The following is a 14,397-nucleotide window of genomic DNA, read 5'->3' as shown; positions in this document are numbered from 1 at the left end:
TGCAAACGGAACCCTGCAGGTAAAAATGTACAGACGATCCCTTCAGCTGACTGTTGCTACACCACACTCCATGTTTGCAGACGGTCCCTAGAATCAGACTTCACAGTTTACCACCCTCCTGCTAGGTAGCTGATAGCTGCTGTTTGAGTCAAGCTCAGTTGGGAAGTAAAAGAGTGAATTAAACAACTTATAATGTAAGCTTCTATGACATGGGCTTTCTGATTGAATGGATTTTACAGGAGAGTTAGCTTCCTAGGCTACTGTTAGCTGCTTACCGTAATTGTTTGTTTATGCTTCACTCTCAGTAATACTGCAGGGGTCCTCAATGTTGTCAGGCCAAGGACCCCTTAGTTGAGAGAGAGATGAAGCAGGGACCCCCACTTTTCATAATTCCATATAGTTTCATTGTTTGACATGATCATCAGTGTATTTTGGATTCATGTCAATTTGTGTTTTCAGATATTTAACACTTGAACCATCAATACTAAACAAACTTGACCTTTCACTCTGTACTTAGTCTGCTCTTTTCCCCCTCTACACCAAAGCCCTTTGCGAAAATAGACGATCTACAAGCTCACAACGCCTTGCAGCGCCAGACGTTGTGAGCTTGTAGATAGATATGCTATTTTTGGCTAATGTTCTCAGAATATGGCACTAGAGTTCAAGTGATTAATATAAAAGGGATCACACAAAGATTTGGAGGACCCCCTGTAGTAACTCGGAGGACCCCCCGTGTTGTGAAACAATGTATTGTGTTGTACATTGTTGCTAAATAAATGCACATTCTAAAGTAACAGATCAAAGGAATCAATACATTGAATTGTTAGCCTATAGATAGTCAAGGACTTCTACTAAGAGGCCATCAATGATGGGGTGTTATGGAGGTGATTAGCCCCTCTCGGGACCCTTAAATGACCTTTTTTTGTATTTGGAAGACGGTATTTAGGGTCCCTTGCTCCTTAGTTCACTCTTCCTGATACGCAACGCTACCACTGTCTGGTCTCGGACGAATACAGCGTCGCTCAGATGTTGTTGAGATTCTTTAAAGATACCCAGAACTGCACTAGGAGAGCGAGGAAACGTGTGCGAAGCGGCGCTAATCGGCGATGCCGTTATGTATTTTTAATCTATTTGTGAAAACTTAGCAGCCTTTTCCAAACTGTCTCTCGCTTCCACATTACGTCACATGTCCCGCATCCCCGCGGTGTGGTTGGCTACGTTCCTGCCTCTGATCTATCAGAGACAGGCTGACAGTACCAGCTAGCCAAAATACGCTGCACCAATATAAAATATCAAAATATTTAAAAAAAAATCAGAAACGTAAGGGGCTAGGAGGTGATAACCTTACCTAACCCTAACACAGTGGGTCCCTGAGGGGGTTCCAGGGGGTCCCCAACAAAATTACTCAATGTACAGTAGCATCACAATCAGTTTAATCACTTGAACACTGAATAGGACTACACTTGAAAATGGCTGATCTACAAGCTCACAACCCGTTGCATTGCAACACGTTGTAAGATTGTAGATCTCGTATTTTCATGTTGAGAAAATGTGAACATTTTGGAATATGTTTTAAACATTTTCATAACAAGTCTTGTATGGATGGAGGTCTGGTCCCTGGCACAAAAAGGATTTCAGATGGGAGTCCGCAGCCAAATGCTTATTCATTTGGGGGTCCTTGACATTAAAACGTTTGAGAACCACTACCTTAAATAACACAAGACTTTGGGTGCCTGCTGGACTATAGCTGTCCAGGTGCAATGTGCATGCTCTAATGCAGTTTAGAGCAACCTTTTCAGGCCGCGCCCCCACCTTTTACAGGCACTAAGAGTTGAGGCATTACATTTTGTATCACAGTTATATTGTGAAAATAGCAGATCTACATGCCCACAACGCCTCGCAAACGCGAGGCGTTGTGAGCATGTAGATCGGCTATTTTCACAATTCCTTCCTGTAATATTTGGCAATTTGGCCAATGTTTAATTTGTCATTTCAGAGGTATTAAAAAGTCCTTAAATTGCCACTTTAGAAATGTGCTGTTCACTTAAACTTTATGTTGGTTTGTTTACTGTTGAGTGAGAAAACAGTGTTGCGCATTAAGTTAATCATCTGAGGACTGCCCAAAATAAATTGTGAACCCGCCTGATGGGGATCCCGACCCACAGGTTGAGAACCACTGCTCTAATGCCTGACAGACAGTGCATCATGGGTACGAATTTTGACGATTAGGCGATTGTGTATGTGTACATGCGCTCAAGCATTCTATCTTCATCTTATGTTTTTGACAGAGTGACGTGTCTAGTATGAACAAGTGTGGCGAACCTGAGCAGACTGCAGAGTACATAATCACCACCTGTCCCCTGTACACTGTGTACTGTACAAGTCACCTTATGGAGGCCAGCCTCTTCCTAGTGGGACCAGAGACAAGGGCGTGGCTACATGACACTGAGTTGAACATTAAGGATGAGAAGAAGATGGAGCTGACACGTTCATTCATTGCCACGTTTTGGAGTCTGTAACAAATCGGGTAAGGCAAATGCAGGATTGTTAATTATTGGTTATTGCTGCTGCCGCTGCGCAGAACCTGTATAGCTGTAATGGTCAATATCATGTTTGTGGTAGTAGGCTATGTAGCCAGGAATTGATGTGCACCGAGCAGGGACGTGCAGAGAATGTTAGAGAGGCAGGGGCTGACATTTCCCAAAAGGGCCTTTTTTGTGAAATTATCGAAAATAGCAGACCTCCAAGCTCACAACGCGTCACGCTGCGACGCGTTGTGAGCTTGGACATCGGATATTTTCGGTGCTTGATTATACCACACTGAACTAAGGATTATCAAGTCAATACTGGAGATGTGGCCTAACAGCCTGGATGTCTACACAGAGAGGGCAATTCTTCAACATAAGATGCTGCATTCAAGTTCAGAGTTTGGACAAGGCAATTCTCTTGAATGCTGCCTTCAGGTATGGCATGGAAAGGGGCATTTGCATTTCTTTCACCATAGTAAAACTGCATTCATGGTCTGGAGAGGGCACTTTTTACAGACAGATACAAGGGCAGGGGCTCAAGCCCCGGCCCTTTGATGTCTATGTGTGCACGTGCCTGGTGCTGAGCATTATTTACAAATGTATTAGAACTTGCTGGTGTGTCAAAGATGTACAGGAGACCTACGTTATATGTGTGCCATTCAACTGGCGGCCCGCGGGCCAACTCTGGCCCTGATTATGTCAATATTAAAAACACAACCCTAACAACAAATTAATAAAATACATAATGTAAATATGTTAGCTATTGTGTAATCAAAATTAAGTCGGTCCAAATTATTTATTTACTTTATTTACAATTTAGTAGCCTATTTTCATTTATTTTTCCTATTTCAAAGCGGCAAAATGGAATTTTAAACACTAATTGTAAGGTATTACATTTTTTATTACTTTTTAATGGCTGGGATTCTTGCACCTACAGTATGTTAATCTGTTGCACATGTCAACACATGTTTTTTCGTTTACCTTTAGGCTGCTTGATGACTTCTCTCGCCTCTTGCCGATCTCATTTGTTATCCTATATCCCTGGCATTATTTTCTCATAATGTCTAGAGCAATTTCATAATTCATTATGAATGCAGCTGTTGTTTACTTTCCATTACCACGTTAGCTCCGACGCGTAGCGTTCACAATTAACACTTCCAATGCCAATTACGTACAGGAATGTGATAAGAATTAAGGCGGTGCGACGCCACAGCCCCCCAAAAAAGAAGAAAAAAGATCCTGAACAGTAACAGTTTGGGACATTATGAGGTATCCACCCAACAGATGTTATCCAACAACCAGGGGCGTCACAAGGGGGGGACAAGTGGGACTGAGTTACTTGGGCCCAAGGTGGAGGGGCCTTCATTATTTTATACTTTAGCTATTGAAAAATAGCAGATATACCAGCTCACAGCGCGGCACTGAGTGCTGCGCTGCGAGCTTGTAGATCTGCTATTTTTGAAAAGTCTTGAAAATGTGTGCAAATGTTTGAATATATGTCATTTTTAAGCGAACAATTGTAACTCATATTTTGCTTCTGGGGGTCCCTGGAACTAAATATTTTGAGATGGGGGGTATGTGGCCAAATACATATCATTTTGGGGGTCCTTCACATGAAAAAGTTTGAGAACCACTGACATAGAAACATAGGTTTTTCAAAAAGAAAAACTTTTTCACGGTTTTTCAATAGTTAAAGCACACAATAATGCGTAATAATGCGTTCCCAGTCTAAATGGGTTAAATCCCCTCCCCCTATGAAGAACATTCATGGGGGGCCCCGCAGTGAATCCTTGTACCCAGGGCCCAGAATTCGGTGCGACACCCCAGCCAACAACTGCTGCGGCGGCACACTGGGCTTTTAAAACGTATCCTACTGATGCTCTCATGCTGCAAGTCACTCTGGGTACGAGCGTCAGCTAAATGTCTGGAATGTAAACAGAGAGACAAACGGGAGGGGATCGAGAGAGAGATAGGAGAGGAACAGGAAGATTGCTGACTCGGCACTTTTCCGTGTATGTACCGTACGTGTACGCTCATGAATTTTATCTTCGTCCTAGTCTGGACCAAATTGAATCTTGTTTTGGAGAGATATAAATATGACAAGCAGAGTGAACAGAATATTTCTACGTGATACTCTTGGTCAAATATTACAGCTACAGTGTTATGCTCACGGGTGGCGTGCTGTGCAGGGATGGGACCTTGTCGTCGAAGGCTTACTTATAGATTTCCACTGTCCCTAATACTCCCCCTAAGCAAGTGCAACTTATTCCTTGCCTGGTGGCAGGGGCATCAGGGGGGTGGAAACTGGAAAGTGGGACTGAGTTACTTGGGCCCAAGGTGGAGGGGCCCTAGTAACTTTAGCTATTGAAAAATAGCATATATACAAGCTCACAGCGCGGCACCGAGTGCCGCGCTGCAAGCTTGTAGATCATCTATTTTTGAAAATGTGTGCAAATCTATATATATTTTTAAAGGTGATACACCATTTTAAAACCTTTTTTTGGGGTCCCACTAGCACCTTCTATCCTCACAAAGTCCCATTTCTGACCGTTGTGTCTTTCTCTGGTTTTGAGAAAAAAAAAAAAAAATCTTTTTCCAAAATTTTTTTTTGGGGGGGGGGGGTGGCGCAGTTCAGGCCAAAGGTGGTACTGCAGCTGAAATGCTCTGAGAGCCATTCAAAAATGAGAGAGGCTCTCTATTCAGGAGTGGTAATTTAGCCTCAAACCTTTTGAAAAACGTTTTTGGGACATAAACAATATGACATAAATACTTTTTAAATGCATGGTGTATCACCTTTAAGCGAACATTTGTAACTGCTTCTGGGGGGTCCCTGGAACTAAATACTTTGAGATGGGGGTCCATGGCCAAATAAATATATCATTTTGGGGTCCTTCACATGAAAAAGTTTGAGCACCACTGACATGGACACTTAGGTTTCTTGCACACATTTTCAAGATTTTTCAAAAATAGCAGATCTACACGCTCACAGCGTGGCACGCTCACAGCGCGGCACTCGGTGCCGTGCTGTGAGCTTGTATATCTGCTATTTTTCAATAGTTAACATTCATGGGGGGCCCGCAGTGAATCCTTGTACCCAGGGCCCAGAATTTGGTGTGACGCCCCTGCCTGGAGCTACATGACTTTTACTCGGAGACAAACTTAACTTCTGCAATTCTGCTGCTCTTTCTGTCCTAAAGGGTGTCTAACTAGGCAACTGGGGGTGGGGGGACCGATTTCACACATTACTTTGGGCGATGGCCTGTCCCTAGGGACACGGAGAGAAAATCAAACGGGTTTGATATATTTTTTTTTTTGAAGGCCAAAAGGGAGAGAAAGGTTAGACTTATACTTTTGGCTGTGATCAATAAGTCATAACCCCCCACCCAAAAACACCAAGCTCCACAACGCTTTTCAAACATAAAAAAAGCGTTTTAAAAAGTTTCAACTCGCAATCTTCTCCGGGTCATGCCCTGAAGAAGACTTTGAGTTGAAATGCCTTTTTTTTGGGGCGATGCAGTGTGCCTTTTTTGGGTGGGGAGGGGGGGTGATGACTTATTGATCCCAATTCCAAAAGCAAAGTATAAGTCTAACCTCTCTCTCTCTTTCTTTTTGCTCTCATGATAAATGTCCTCGGACCTAAAGAGCATTCTGTTTGTGATACCTGCGTTCCTCGGTGAAGTATAGCACTTCCTCGGCCGATACATCCTCGCTGTCGGCCGGAAACCAGAGATGGGAGGATAATCGATATTTTCGTTTATCGTGATAAACACTCACGATAATCGTATCGTGGAGATTTAATTTATTGTGAAATCGTCCTCTTTCATGCCCTGGGATCATTTCACTTTTTATTTGCCGCGCTGCCTCACCACTTACCACTATAATCGGTAAAACGGACATGTAAATAACATACTTGATATACACTGTTTTTTTTTTCACTCTCTACCAAATCTCACCGCTCTACAAGCTCACAACTTGTACATTGGCTATTTTTTTTGCAAATGTTCTGCCCCAGGATAATGGATGTTGGGTAAATTTAGATTATCGTGACAATATCGTAAATCATTTCTTCACAATAATCGTGATATGAAATGTTCCCTCGTGTCACTTTGTGCTGCGCTGCAAGCTTGTGCATCTGCTATTTTTAAACGTTTTGGAAAAATCTTGAAAGTAAATATTCTCTTCTGGGGGTCCCTGGCACAAAACATTTTCAGATGTTAGTTCCACGATCAAATACATATCACCTTGGCTTGGGGGTCCTTTCCACAAAAAAAAAAAAAGAAACCTTTGAGAACTACGGTATATTTGAAGGCATGTAGCATCGGCCTCAGGTCATGGGGTGAACAGAAGTCTGAGCTCTGAGTGTCGCTGCTTGCTGTGTAGGGATGGGACAATATGAAAATGTCATATCATGATTATTGCCACAAAAGAAATCACGATTTACGATATTATCGCGATAATCAAAATCCATTTAGCCTGGGGCGGAACATTTGCCAAAAAATAGCAGATCTACAAGCTCACAACGATTCGCGTTTGCGACGCGTTGTGAGCTTGTAGATGGGCTATTTTTTGGCAAAGACATTTGATAGAGAGTGAAAAGAAAGACTGTATCAAGTACATATATTAGTACCATTTACCAACTAGAAATACTGTTCCTCCGAAACAGTGTGGGCTCGCTTCCAACCCAACAAATAGGATACTTTAAGGTACTGTAAGGTACAGTACCTTACAGTATTGTACTGTACCTTACTATACTGTACTGCACCTTACTGTACTGTACTGTACTGTACTGTACTGTACTGTACTGTACTGTACTGTACTGTAACTTACTGTACTTTACTGTATTCTACTGTACTGTACCTTACTGTACTTTACTGTACTCTACTGTAACTTACTGTACTTTACTGTACTCTACTGTACCTTACTGTACTGTACCTTACTGTACTCCACTGTACCTTACTGTACTTTATTGTACTTTACTGTACCTTACTTTACTTTACTGTACTCTACTGAACCTTACTGTACTTTTACTGTACTCTACTGAACCTTACTGTACATATTCTATGTGTTCTAGAGGTGTATATTGAGTGCATATACTGTAGGTTAACAATCCCAGATCACATCTGTCCTCCACTATGTCTATAACCAAGGCGTTCTTCTATGTGGCCACTCCAGACTGAGGAGTGGAGCATGACTTTTATTGTGTTTGTGGATCTGATTTGAAAATGCATTGGTTGTGATATCTCTCTGAAAACCAACAACAACCACTAATACGGCTGATTGTCCCTGCGGGTTCTAGGATATATACTGTAAATCCCATTGCCCGGGATCCTAAAACCTTATTCTTTTTAAGTAAAATTTCTAAAACACTACAAAACATGTCTCAAAGACAAATACAAGCAAACGTCTCCACAGTAACACAAACACAGTAACAGTTGTGTGTGTGTGTGTGTGTGTGTGTGTGTGTGTGTGTGTGCGTGTGTGTGTGTGTGTGTGTGTGTGTGTGTGTGTGTGTGTGTGTGTGTGTGTGTGTGTGTGTGTGTGTGTGTGTGTGTGCGCGTGCGTGCGTGCGTGCGTGCGTGTATGCACATTGTAGATCAACTTCATAGCAGTATTAAGTGGTCCATCTATGTTTTTTATTAATAATAAAATCTGCAAAGTAACAAGTAACTGAGGCTGTCAAATGCTGTATTTATAGTAGAGTATATGTAACAAAAATGGAAAGTAGAGTAAAAGTACCTCAAAATTGTACTGTAGGTACAAGTACTTGTATATACTTGAGTAAATGTACTTGGTTACTTTGCAGCACCACAGAACAGCCAATGACAGACAGGCCTTTAATCACAGCTGTCTCAATCAGTAGAGTGGAGAGGGACATTTATAGATATTTGTAGTTTTAACTCAGAATATATACATCACACAGCTTAGATATTTGGATCAAATCAGAGAGCAGACCTGTGTGAACGCAATGATATAGATAGCATATCTGAAGTGTGAACACTGCAGCCACAGCGCCTTAACATAAACATGGGTCTATTATCCTTCTCTCCACTCTGTCCCCACTCACTAAACCCATTGGAAATGCATTGGGTGCTTAAAGTTGAACATTTTTATTTTTTTATATTTATACTACAAAACATTTCAAAACCAAAAATACAAGCACACGTGTCCTCAGTAAGCTGAACACATAAAAATTTGAATGGTGTTGAAAGGTGTAAGCGTTTAAGAGATGAAGCGCGCCAAAGTTTTGAGGAGATACTGACTGATAGATAAATAAATAAACTAGAAATACTGTTCCTTCGAAACAGTGTGGGCTCGATTCCAACCCAACAAATAGGATACTTTAAGGTACTGTAAGGTACAGTACCCTACAGTATTGTACTGTACCTTACTATACTGTACTGCACCTTACTGTACTGTACTGTACTGTACTGTACTGTAACTTACTGTACTTTACTGTACTCTACCTTACTGTACTTTACTGTACTCTACGGTAACTTACTGTACTTTACTGTACTCTACTGTACCTTACTGTACTGTACTTTACTGTACTCTACTGTACCTTACTGTACTGTACTGTACCTTACTGTACTGTACCTTACTGTACTGTACTTAACTGTACTCTACTGTACCTTACTGTACTATACTGTACTGTACTCTACTATGCCGTACTTTAACTTACTGTACTGTACTCTACTGTACCTTACTATACTGTACTTTACTGTACTCTACTGTACCCTACTGTACTCTACTGTACTTTACTGTACTCTACTGTACCTTACTGTACTGTATTGTACTTTACTCTACTGTACTTTACTGTACACTACTGTATCTTGCTGTACCTTACTGTGCTGTACGTTACTGTACTTTACTGTACTTTACTGTACACTACTGTACTGTACTGTACCTTACAGTACTGTACTTTACTGTACTCTGCTGTACCTTACTGTACTTTACTGTACTCTACTGTAACTTACTGTACCTTACTGTACTGTACTGTACTTTACTCTACTCTACTGTACTGTACTTTACTGTACTTTACTGTACTCTACTGTACCTTACTGTACTGTACCTTACTGTACTGTACTTTACTGTACTCTACTGTACCTTACTGTACTATACTGTACTGTACTCTACTGTGCCGTACTGTACCTTACTGTACTGTACTGTACTCTACTGTACCTTACTATACTGTACTTTACTGTACTCTACTGTACCTTACTGTACTCTACTGTACTTTACTGTACTCTACTGTACCTTACTGTACTGTATTGTACTTTACTGTACCTTACTGTACTGTACTCTACTGTACCTTTCTGTACTGTACCTTTCTGTACCTTACTGTACTTTACTGTACTCTACTGAACCTTACTGTACTTTTACTGTACTCTACTGAACCTTACTGTACTGTACATATTCTATGTGTTCTAGATCTACATTTTTGATTCTGTGTTTGGGAACCAGCAACTGTCAAATGGACTCCAACTGTAGTGGAGTATATTGAGTGCATATACTGTAGGCTAACAATCCCAGATCACATCTGTCCTCCACTATGTCTTTAACCAAGGCGTTCTTCTATGTGGCCACTCCAGACTGAGGAGTGGAGCATGGCTTTTATTGTGTTTGTGGATCTGACTTGGAAATGCATTGGTTTTGATATCTCCCTGACAACCAACAACAACCACTAATATGGCTGACTGTCCCTGCGGGCTCTAGGATATATGGCTATGGGATTTACATCCCATCGCCCGGACTTGATTCTTGATCACAGCTGTGTAATCAGTAGAGTGGAGAGGGACATTTATTTATAGTTTTAACTATAACTATAGTTTTATACATCACACAGCTTAGATATTTGGATCAAATCAGAGAGCAGACCTGTGTGAACGCATTGATATAAATAGCATATCTGAAGTGTGAATATTGCAGCCACAGCGCCTTAATATAAACATGGGTCCCTTTCCTCTGTCTCACGCTGTCCCCACTCACTAAACCCATTGGAAATGCATTGGGTGCTTAAAGTTAAACATTTTTATTTTTTTATAATTATACTACAAAACATTTCAAAAAGAAAAATACACGCACACTTGTCCTCAGTAAGCTGAACACATACAAATTTGAATGGTGTTGAAAGGTGTAAGCGTTTAAGAGATGAAGCGCGCCAAAGTTTTGAGGAGATACTGACTGACTGATAGATAAATAAATAAACTAGAAATACTGTTCCTTCGAAACAGTGTGGGCTCGATTCCAACCCAACAAATAGGATACTTTAAGGTACTGTAAGGTACAGTACCCTACAGTATTGTACTGTACCTTACTGTACTGTACTGTACTGTACTGTACTCTACTGTACTGTACCTTACTGTACTTTACTGTACCTTACTGTACTGTACTCTACCTTACTGTACTATACTATACTGTACTCTACTGTACCGTACTGTACCTTACTGTACTGTACTCTACTGTACCTTACTATACTGTACTTTACTGTACTCTACTGTACTTTACTGTACTCTACTGTACTTTACTGTACTCCACTGTACCTTACTGTACTTTATTCTACTTTACTGTACTTTATTGTACTTTACTGTACTCTACTGTACTTTACTGTACTCTACTGTACCTTACTGTATTGTTTTGTACTTTACTGTACCTTACTGTACTCTACTGTAACTTACTGTACTTTACTGTACTCTACTGTACTGTACCTTACTGTACTTTACTGTACTCTACTGTACCCTACTCTACTGTACCTTACTGTAGTGTACCTTACTGTACTATACTATACTGTACTCTACTGTACCGTACTGTACCTTACTGTACTGTACTCTACTGTACCTTACTATACTGTACTTTACTGTACTCTACTGTAATTTACGTTACTCTACTGTACTTTACTGTACTCCACTGTACCTTACTGTACTTTATTGTACTTTACTGTACTTTATTGTACTTTACTGTACCTTACTGTACTTTACTGTACTCTACTGAACCTAACTGTACTTTTACTGTACTCTACTGAACCTTACTGTACATATTCTATGTGTTCTAGAGGTGTATATTGAGTGCATATACTGTAGGTTAACAATCCCAGATCACATCTGTCCTCCACTATGTCTATAACCAAGGCGTTCTTCTATGTGGCCACTCCAGACTGAGGAGTGGAGCATGACTTTTATTGTGTTTGTGGATCTGATTTGAAAATGCATCGGTTGTGATATCTCCCTGAAAACCAACAACAACCACTAATACGGCTGATTGTCCCTGCGGGTTCTAGGATATATACTGTAAATCCCATTGCCCGGGATCCTAAAACCTTATTCTTTTTAAGAACAATTTCTAAAACACTACAAAACATGTCTCAAAGACAAATACAAGCAAACGTCTTCACAGTAACACAGTAACAGTTGTTTGTGTGTGTGTGTGTGTGTGTGTGTGTGTGTGTGTGTGTGTGTGTGCGTGTGTGCGTGCGTGCGTGCGTGCGTGCGTGCGTGCGTGCGTGCGTGCGTGTGCACATTGTAGATCAACTTCATAGCAGTATTAAGTGGTCCATCTATGTTTTTTATTAATAATAAAATCTGCAAAGTAACAAGTAACTGAGGCTGTCAAATGCTGTATTTATAGTAGAGTATATGTAACAAAAATGGAAAGTAGAGTAAAAGTACCTCAAAATTGTACTGTAGGTACAAGTACTTGTATATACTTGAGTAAATGTACTTGGTTACTTTGCAGCACCACAGAACAGCCAATGACAGACAGGCCTTTAATCACAGCTGTCTCAATCAGTAGAGTGGAGAGGGACATTTATAGATATTTGTAGTTTTAACTCAGAATATATACATCACACAGCTTAGATATTTGGATCAAATCAGAGAGCAGACCTGTGTGAACGCAATGATATAGATAGCATATCTGAAGTGTGAACACTGCAGCCACAGCGCCTTAACATAAACATGGGTCTATTATCCTTCTCTCCACTCTGTCCCCACTCACTAAACCCATTGGAAATGCATTGGGTGCTTAAAGTTGAACATTTTTATTTTTTTATATTTATACTACAAAACATTTCAAAACCAAAAATACAAGCACACGTGTCCTCAGTAAGCTGAACACATAAAAATTTGAATGGTGTTGAAAGGTGTAAGCGTTTAAGAGATGAAGCGCGCCAAAGTTTTGAGGAGATACTGACTGATAGATAAACTAGAAAATTTGCAATTTGGGAAATTGCGAGTGTGGTTGCTCGCCCGCCCCCCTCCCACGAGTTTTGCAAGACGATTATGTTGTCACGTCGCTCCCGATATCGTTTGTGTTTCGTTTTGAGAGGGTCGTTCCCCCTGAAAAACGTGTTTTGGCACGAAACGGTTACGTTTTGCGCGTTTGTGGCGCCCCCTATGGGTCGAAATGGAAATGCTTTTGGGGATTTGTTGAGTATACCACCCCCGACTAGTGGTTAAAATGTGGTCTTGACTGGATGTTTTGTTCGTGATTTATGGCTATTTCTTGCGAAACGGGCCCTCCCGCTAAATTTGGAAGCCTGTTACGGACGAACGGTATGGACTATCGAAATATCGCTTGAATATGTTCATCGCATGGGTCCAGAGATCATGTGTACTGATTTTTGTGACATTTGGAGTAAATATGTAGGAAAAGGAGCAAAAAGTGTGTTTTGAAGAAAATTCAAAATGGCGGAAAATCTATCCTGACGCAAATGGGCGTGGCCTATATGGGGAGATGCGTCATGACCCAAGGAATCCAGGGAAAAAATAATTTTAATTTTCCGACCTACGGTTCAAGAGTTATAGGGCAAAACGTAAAGTGGGGTGTTATAGCGCCACCATGTGGGCGAATGATGTAATTATTTTTTAATTAATTCTTAAAATTATTATGAACCTCCTCTCCAAGTTTTGAAACTGTAGCCCCAATGGTTTGTGAGAGAAAAATAATTGAATGTGAGTTTTTGTGATTCCCATTATAAGTCAATGGGGAAAATTAATTCACTAATAAATTAATATCAATTAAACGATAGAACCTTTCTCTTAGCAAAATGGAAGCACTCGATTCCCGATGAAGCCGGTCGATTTGACATATGGCGCGAGTGTGTGGCACAAAAACTGTGGGCCGTGAAACGCGCCGAAAAAAAGTTTATCTAGAAATAAATAAGGAACTAGAATTGACAGAGTCAATTTTGACAAGTGTGCCTGCAGCGCGCTAAATGCGCGACCTCGTGCGGCGGTTCGGACCGTGAGACCGTCCGCCGAGTCGTCCGCGTTTCGTTGCGAGAGGGTCGGTCCCCTCGAAAAACGCGTTCCGGCACGAAACGGTTTCGTTTGGCGCGTTTGTGACGCCCCCTAGGGGTCGAAGTGGAAATGCTTTTGGGGATCTGTTGAGTATGCCACCCCCGACCTGTGGTTGAAATTCAGTGTTGACTCGACCTATTGTTTGTGAGTTAGGGCAATTTTTTGCCAAACGGGCCCCTCCCGCTAACTTTGGAAGCGCGTTACGAACAAACGGTATGGACTATCGAAATATCCTTTGACTATGTTTATCGCGTGGCTTCATAGATCATGTGTACCGGTTTTTAAGACATTTGAAGAAAATATGTAGGAAAAGGAGCAAAAAGTGTGTTTTGGACAAAATTCAAGATGGCGGAAAATCTATCCATACGCAAATGGGCGTGGCCTATATGGGGAGATGCGTCATGACCCAAGGAATCCAGGGAAAAAATAATTTTCATTTTCCGACCTACGGTTCAAGAGTTACGGGGCAAAACGTAAAGTTGGCCGTTATAGCGCCACCATGAGGCCGAGTGATGTCATTATTTTTTGATTAATTCTTACAATCATTATGAACCTCCTCTCCAAGTCTTGAAACT

The sequence above is a fragment of the Nannobrachium achirus genome (genome assembly GCF_963921795.1).
Source record: "Nannobrachium achirus genome assembly, chromosome: 22".
Lineage (NCBI taxonomy): Eukaryota > Metazoa > Chordata > Actinopteri > Myctophiformes > Myctophidae > Nannobrachium > Nannobrachium achirus.
Note: the sequence above shows the minus strand (reverse complement) of the source record.